Raw genomic sequence first — 8,305 nt, 5'->3', positions numbered from 1 at the left:
GCTTTAAGTACATTTTCTGCAAGATGGCTGTCGTAAGAAATGCAAATTAGTGACAAGGCACTTGCTTCTGTAAACCGGAGTACATAAAATGGTTGCGCCGTTCTTGGGGGTCATCGGTGTTTTGCAGCCCTCCCGGCCTCCCCTCTCCCTCGTGCAGCCTTGCCTGCCCTGTTCCCATCCCGGTCTGAGCGTACGCGCCCAGCCCGAGCCGTCAGGGCTACCTGACCGTCTCTGTCTCACCCAGAAGCTTGCCTCTTTCCAAGGTCTCTCAATGGATTGCCTCGGAAGGCTTGTATGCAGGACGCTAGATAGAAAATACATACTGTCCTTGAGGAAAAATATTCCAAGTCTCGCCCAGGTTCCGTGCATTAAAAAAAAATAGCGTGTCTTGTAAGTGGTTATATAAGGAGTTGCTCAAGTTCATATATCTGCCTGCTCTTACGTTGTTTTGCATCTTGCACCAAAAAATCTGTCTGTGGGTTGTATGTGGGTTGCAGAATGGTCTTACCTAGCAGTTTCGGAGCTAGTGCAACTTATTTTTGTACAAAATGAAAAGCGTGTTCTGTTATAATGACTGTAGAAAGATAGAGAGGATTTCTAATTGCTAATCTTACTACTTCATTTTTAAGCCAGATCTTTAGCTGGTATAAATTATGATATGCTTTCCACGCTCGCTTTTCTGGCATTGCCTGCGGTGCCCACTGTAACCTGCTAACGACTCTCCTGGCGTAACGTGGGCTCACCTTAGTGAATCCGGAACGCGATTTTCACTTCAGCTTTCACTTGAAAAGTGTGCAGAAAGAGCATGACCTCACTGCTTGAAGTTGTTCTTGCAAACAGAGCCTTTAGTCTTCAAATTTCCCTTTGGAAGGTCCTAACGAGTAAAAACTGTGATATAGCCCAAGGAGACGACGGCACTACTGCCAAATTCTCTTGCCACTCTCTTTACTAAGCAGCTGCATTACGCTTTATTTTCCTTGCCTCATGCTCAATAGTACTTGATGATAATCTTAATTTGTGTCGTTTTTTGAATTCTAACTAAAGAAGACTTTTACAACTACGTTAAGGGAGTTGCTTCATCACCGCAATGCAGGGTTCTCTGGGACAGAGTTCCCTGGCTGTTTAACAGTACCTGCAGACAACAGCTCTGGACATGAAGCGACAAATCTGTCATTAATATATGGCTGAGTAGCCCAAGGGTTCGATAATGTCTTTCTCCTCAAGGTCACCAGTTCAAATATAACACAAGCTGGAAGTTGAAGTTATTACCGTTTGGTGGCTTTTTGTTAGCCTGTGTAAAATTAAGATTGCACATCTCGCGCATTAATGGACTTTCTCCAGGACAGGTCTGAATGCTGTATGCTTGGAAGACCTATCAGACACGCAGAATGATGGTCCTTGAGCGGCGAGCAAACACTCGGCTGGAGCTGCAGAACTGATGTCAATTGTTTGCTATTTTCAGAGGCATCGTACTGACCTCCGTTCTGCTGTCTTCTCCGTAGCTTACATAGCTTCTGCGTACGAGCAGGTTATTGTGGATATATTGACACGGTATTTTATAAGGAAAGGCTTACTTTGCCTTCTCCCCAAGCCTTTTGATCTGGAGGCTGTGTTGTCACAGTTCACCTAAACTAATAATTCCACTGAGATTCAGGGCTCAGTGACATGCTGATACACAGCTTCTGGTCATCTTGAAATGCAGATGGCTTTTGCCTGCCTAACGGGTAGTCCCACCATAGTGGAAATAAAATTCCCTCTAACAGGATGGCAGTGCTCACTCAAACCAGGCCCACCCAGGGAAGGCTCCTAAGGAAACCAAACCTCTCTTCCCTGTAAGCTCCTGGAGCTGGCAGCAGAGCAAAACCACCATCGCGTCTTCGTGATGAGAATGGCCATGGCCCTCACGCAAACGCAAGCTGACAGCAGGCAAGCACGGAGCCTGCCTGCTTCCCTTTATTGCTTTTAATCGGGCGTGCAACTCTGGTGATTGGGTCTTTAATATGTGACAAACATCTGATCTGTTCCCCATTCCTCAGGCCTGTCTTGTTGCCTTTCTTGTTACAGCAGAATGATTACAGAGCACTTCGTCAATAATCCAGCAAACCTATCATACGGTCGATCAATGGGAGCTGGTTTTGTCCAAACTTGCCTTAGCTGTGTGTCTGAAGAATGCCAAGGGGAGGGATATTGCTTTGCCACTTACCAGGAGACATTACCCTTACAGATATTCTTCTGTCTCTTTTGTCTATATAAAACCTATTGTTGCTGATTGGTATCTAGGAGCTCTGCATAATAAGAAATCCCCCGAGTCCACTCCTGCTATCCATCAAGTCGTTACATGATTAGGGCACTGGTGCACAGGAGCTCTGGGCAGGACCGTGGTCCATCACGCAGAGCAAGCGGCAGCCGCTCCCCCCCGAGCCGCCGTCGGCGGGAAGGGGGAGGTCGTTGTCCGTGTGTTGGCGCAGGGAAGCGGGGGGCCCCGATCCCAGATCCCTGGGAGCAGCACCAGCCGCTCGCTGAGCGTGCATCACTTGGAGGCTGCGCCGTTGCTGTGAATTCGTGTGAGGAAGGGTAGGAAGCTGTGGGGTGGGACCCCCCCAGAAGCATCCCGCCATGGGATTTTCCTGCTTCATCAGAGGCACTTACCTGAAGCAGCTGATCTGGGAGCAGAGTTGCCCACGAGAGAAATAGCGAGGCACTTCCAGAAGGTAATTCAGCCCATCTGTAGCTAAAGAGCTTCCAGAGATGTCTTTCTGATAACTCCACAGCTATTAGCTGTTGGATTTCTAACTTGGAAACCTCAGTTAAGTACTTCAAGTGGGGTGGGACAACTCCAAACCCTTACGTTTCCATTTTTTTACTCTTTAATCCTTTTATGAATCCAGGATCTTGCTGCCAGGGAATGAAGGCCCAGGGAAGCGAAGCTACAGTATTTCTGTTCACTGACAGCCCTGTGCCACCGTGTCCTCAGTGACTGTATCTGTGACCTGTATTCACTAAACGCCTCTGCGCCGCAGCCTTCCTAGCTGCAAATTGGGAGATGAAAGCTCTGATCGTATCTCCGCTGTATATGCTTGTTGTTTAACTTAATAGACATTTTAAAGAAAAATATGGGTGAAAAATACAGAGAGAAAATGCTTTTATTAGCTGGTAATTTGGAGAAGCTGTTGCAAAAAGCTCCAGCTGACAAGGTTGTAAGGAGAAAGTGGCTGTTTCCCCAGTGCAGAGGACAGGAAGGAATTTTATTCCATTTGGTTATCAGATCAATTCTTGCTCAAAATCCCTGGGTTTGCTGCTGAGGTTTTTCTTCATTGTTAACGGTGTGAAGAAGGTGCCCAAAGGCTTGGCCGGTAGCGTAAGTCCCTCTCTGAGCGTGTGCTCCTTTGTCCTCGCTGCCTTTCACCCGCCGCGGCGGCCGGCAGTGACCTCCTGTGCGCGCTGCAGCCGCCCGGCTGCAGAGTAATCCCCGCTTTCGTGTTCTGTGCAGGCCAAGGTTTTGCTCCTGATAAAGGAAGCTGGTGGGCCTAAAGGTTTCCAGTATAAAGTTAGTGGTGTCACTGGTTCTTTGGGGTCCGAAGAGAACTTGTATAAAAGGAAGACACACTGAATTTGATATCCAGGGATGTTGTCCAAGGACAAAGAAGTTTGACCTAAATTCTTCTGTGTAATGGCAGGGCTTGCAGTAATGAATTCTGTCTTATCTGCGTGATGGGGTTATGATTTGCAGACATCAAAATCTGTAATTCAGAGAATGCTGCTCTAAACTTGGGAGGGCGGCTAAATAAATAAATAAAATTTGTCAGTGCAGAATAATATGCTTGCACATGGTTAGCAATAGCCCGGCAACTGTATATCACAGCAAAGAATAATGTCAGGTTTTGGAATCAGATAAATTGCAAATAACAGTGCAGAAAGCAACTGAACCTTGAGGAATATCAGCAGCTAGACTAGATGAGGTGGCTGCAAAAAGCCATTGTTTGGAAGAGAGAAATAGAGACCAGTAAGACGGGGGGAAAAAAAAATGGGGAGGGAACAGCAGGCCATAAAGATGTGATCAAGTGCAGGAGAGATGATAAAAGGCCATGGACAGCCCAGAAAAAATGTTAAGAAGCAATAAAATGCAGCATCAGTGGAGATAAGATGATAATTTGTTATTCTCAGCAGAGTCATTCCTGCACCGAGGCTTGCTCTAGACTCAAAAGCTGAGCTCAGTTCTGCCTTGCACCTCGTGCAGTGGTTTACACCTTGACAAAGCAGGAGGAAAACCCTCCAACCAGCAAGTAAGAGTATTTGTGTGTGTACTTACCTGTGTGTGTTTTGGGGGGAGGCAACCCAGTCCTGGCCGAGCTTCAATTTATCCCTGAATGGGCTTGAAGGTCGTTTCCAAACTGCTTTGGCCAGTAAGGAGTTGTGCATTCATGACTTCAGTGTAAATGAGAATCAGACCCACTTTTCCCGTGGAAAAACGGCTCAGCAAGGCAAGTGGAGATGTGAGAACCAAACGCCCCGTAATAGCTGGCAGGAGAGGTAGTACCGATCCACAGACATGTGAAGGACAGTACATCCCACACCAGTGACGCTCTTAAAGTCAGGTAAAGGATTTGGAGGGGTTTTTGCATGGCGTGATGCCAGCTGCTGCGGGCACACACAGCGTACTCGCTGGGCACACGCTGCCTTTGCTCCTGATTGCAAGTTCAAGTTCAGCCACAGTCAACCGTGGTAGTTCGAGACACCTATGACTCAAAATAAATGAAAATGTCACTGGGTTTGGCTGACCTTTAGAGGCGTGCTGTTAGTCTGAGCATTGAACAGGCACGTAGGAGCTGGTGGGTGCAGATATACCCGTACCACAGGGCAGAGCCTCCTCCGGGGTGTAGGAACCAGCCTGAGGGATGCTGGAGAGACTGGGAGCGCCTGTGGGGCTGGGGGGGAAGGGAGCGCGGGGAGCTCGCTCTCAGCTCCATCTCTGCATCCTCTAAATGGCACAGGCATTGTTCAGCAGTTTTCAAAGATGCTGATAACAATGATACAGATCCCTGGTACTTATTAAGTTGATGGCTTTTAAACATTAAATCCCAGCTATAATTAAATTAACTGAAATTGTTTTTAAAAAAAAAAAGGAATTCTAAGCACTCCCCAGTAACATTTAAAAGGTGAGGGAATTGCCTGCAGGCCTAAATAAGCATTGGTGCAGATTGCATCCAGGACTAATTCGCTAGCTAATGACTGAAGTTGTAGTCAGGGGACTAGAGAGGAGAGGGGGAAGAGGGAGGAGGGACCAGCTTCACGGCTGGGGAGGATTTTGTGGTGGTGTTGCTGCTTTTCCTGGAAAGGGATTTCAGGCCATGCTCTCGCAAAGCCAAGGAATTATCTGCAGAATGACATGATCATCCTGTTAATCAGGAAGTGATTTCTTATTAAATTTTTTTTCGGTTCCGTATAGTTTTATGCAATCTTCCAGCACAGATCTCTCCGGCCTACCCTCCCTCTATGCGAGGATAGTCTGATCGGGGGGTAGCGGTCCACCATGGAAGAAAAGCAATTAATCACTTTGGAGCTTTTAGTACCTCCAAGACTTTCTCATCCTCTCTGTCCCGCAGGCAGCCTTTGGGAGGGAAGGAGAGAGCATGGAAATGGTCAAAAGCAAAGAATGGGGGTTTGGCTCTGCTGAGCTCAAGTCCAATGGGATCTGGCAGAGAGTGGAGCTGGGGTCCCCGGCTGCCTTTGGACTCTGGCAGTGTCACGTTGCCTATTTCTGCATGTTGCACTATGGGCTGGAGATGCCGCTAGATGCGGTCCTGGTAACAGCAACGTGGGAAGGGATTTCCCATCCATCCCAGCATGGTGGGATTGCCCACACGTGGCTTTCCCAAGGGTCTGGGGAGGGGAAGGCTCTGCTGGAGCCTCCGCTGACCTTAATCTGAGTGTAGCCAAGCGTCAGGTTCCTGAGCAGGCAGCCTGGGAACTCTCATGAGCACAAAAATCCATTTTTAAAGAGAAGAGCTGAAGGAAATGACAAACTAAGTTACACAGACTCTAACCCAGCTTGCTGTTGTGTATTTAAATCCATTGTTATAGCCTCGGGCGTCCTTGAATAATTACTTTTGATGACTGGCTATGACGAGCTCCGTTTGGGTCTAGGTGATGCTACACAAGGCATGCCATGGCTCTCCGAGTTCAGTAACGCCGGTGAGGGTCTGAGCTGGCCGTGTGGAGCTGTGTCCTACCTGGAGAGGAGGAACCAGCACTGATGGACTTCCACAGGACAAACCCCTGAGCCCCCTGCCCCTTGGCTGCCCGTGTGAGCATCTCCCTGTGCCGTGTCTCTTCTCCCCGTGTGCGTGTTTTACACGTGTGCGTGTCCCAGGCTGTCCTTCAGCAGAGGCTGCTCTTCACACTGGCAGCCCAACTCGAGGCCTGAGGCAGTCAGATGGTCCCGCAGACAGCCCCAGGCCCCTCTGCTGCAAACTGTCATACACAGGGGAAAAAACCCAACAGTTTTCATCACTCCTCTGTAAAGGACTTGGTGCTGATTAAGCTAGTTTCCACTCCAGCAGCATCGTTTACCTGGAGGGAGAACAGCTCTGTGAGAGGTCAAATAAGAACGAATTTCTTAAAGGGAAAATTAAGGTTTGGGTTCAACAGGCCAGAGAAATGCCCTCCTGTACCGGTTAGTCCTCGTGCCAACAAACCAGCCGTGTCTCTGGTTCCTCTTTACATCCCTGGGGGGGGGTTGCAGTGGGAACCTCGCTCATCATTTGGGATCCGAGACGCTCAGCCAGGAGTGCTGCCGGCAGGGCTGCCCGCGGGAGCGGCTGCCGGATTGAACAGGCAGAGGCACCCGCTAAGCGTCGCCCTCGGCTGCGTGGGCACGAGGCGGCACCGTGCGAAGGCGGGAGTGCCCTGCCCATAGCTCAGCGCTGCATCCCTGTCGCTCCCCCGCCTGCCGTCCGCAATTTAACGCGATAAAAAAGACTTATGGTGTCATTGGAGTCTGACGCAAACTCAAAGGCAGTTCTGCCCGGCTGAGAAAATACCGATTAGGAACTTCAGGACAGAGCTTGCAGGAAAATCGCAGGCGTAGGTGACTACGCCTAAATCTGAGCATCCACAGGGAAGGCACGCGCTCTGGGCTGAGCTTTAAGTTCTCTGGGACACGTGCGCCACATCAGCCTCGCGCCTGTACCTCCACACAGGGGTGAATTTAATCTTTGCAGCTTGCTTGAGTAGGTGAGAATAAAAGTGAATGTCAGAATCTGCTGTTCAGTTTGTAGCAGAGGTTCTGAGCTACAGCACGTGCTTTTGTCGGGTCACCTTCACCAGGATCACCTCGGCAGAAATCGCTTCTGAAAGACATTTAACATTTCTGTTCTGTCTTTGAAGATCTGATTAAACTATGTTCTGTTTTGAAGGAATTGGAAATATAGTTGTTAATTTAATAGATGGCTTTCTTTGGTTGCAGGATTCGTCCCTGTTAGGCACATCATTCAAGAGTTATCTATTGTGGTTAAAAAAAAAATTCCAAGACATCTGGATTTGTGCTAATATCTGCAAGCAGCAAGTCTTCGATTTCCTTCATAGTTCATTACTGGCTTGCCCCAAAAAGCAATCCTTTCTTAATCAGGGCTTGTTTCTCCTGTCAGGTTATTGTTCATCATGATATATGAAGCAACAAGAAGGCATTCTCTTGATTTTCGTAAGTTAAGCTAACCGTCCACTGCTGACAGCCCTATTAAACCAGAGCAAGTTGAATGTTTAAGTCATGGAGTTTTATATCAAATCTATCATTTTGACAGAGCAGATGTTTTTCTTTTCCTCCCCGCCTCTGAATTCCTTTCCTGGTTGAATGTCGTAACCACCACTTGGGGGGAGGACAGAAAGAAGGCTAGGCAGGTGGACAGACACACAGACGACCGACAGACTGACAAGGTCATCGCAGAGCCCAGCTCTCGGTTACAATACAGGCTTACGCTTTTCTCTTTCCTAATGAAAGTCAGAAGTGTGGCAGTCTTGGAAATCGCACTCCCGTGTCCCGTTTCATCTGCCTCTGACCCTCTGTGGGATAACGACCTCCTCATTCATCACAAGGAAAGCACTGCAAAGATTAATCTTTTAATATTAGTACAGCACTTTGATAGCCAAAGCACTGCATACCTGCTAATTAACAGTAACTGTGTTTGGACCATTGACAATTAATGCACCTTGTATTTCCCGGTGTGTGTTTGACAACACGGGCAGGGGAAGGATGGCTGCCATAGGGAAAAGGGACAGGGCACACAAATTCCTGCCGCATGGAGTGACC

The sequence above is a fragment of the Platalea leucorodia genome, assembly GCF_965183815.1.
Source record: "Platalea leucorodia genome assembly, chromosome: 19".
Taxonomy (NCBI): domain Eukaryota; kingdom Metazoa; phylum Chordata; class Aves; order Pelecaniformes; family Threskiornithidae; genus Platalea; species Platalea leucorodia.
This window is presented reverse-complemented; position numbering follows the sequence as displayed.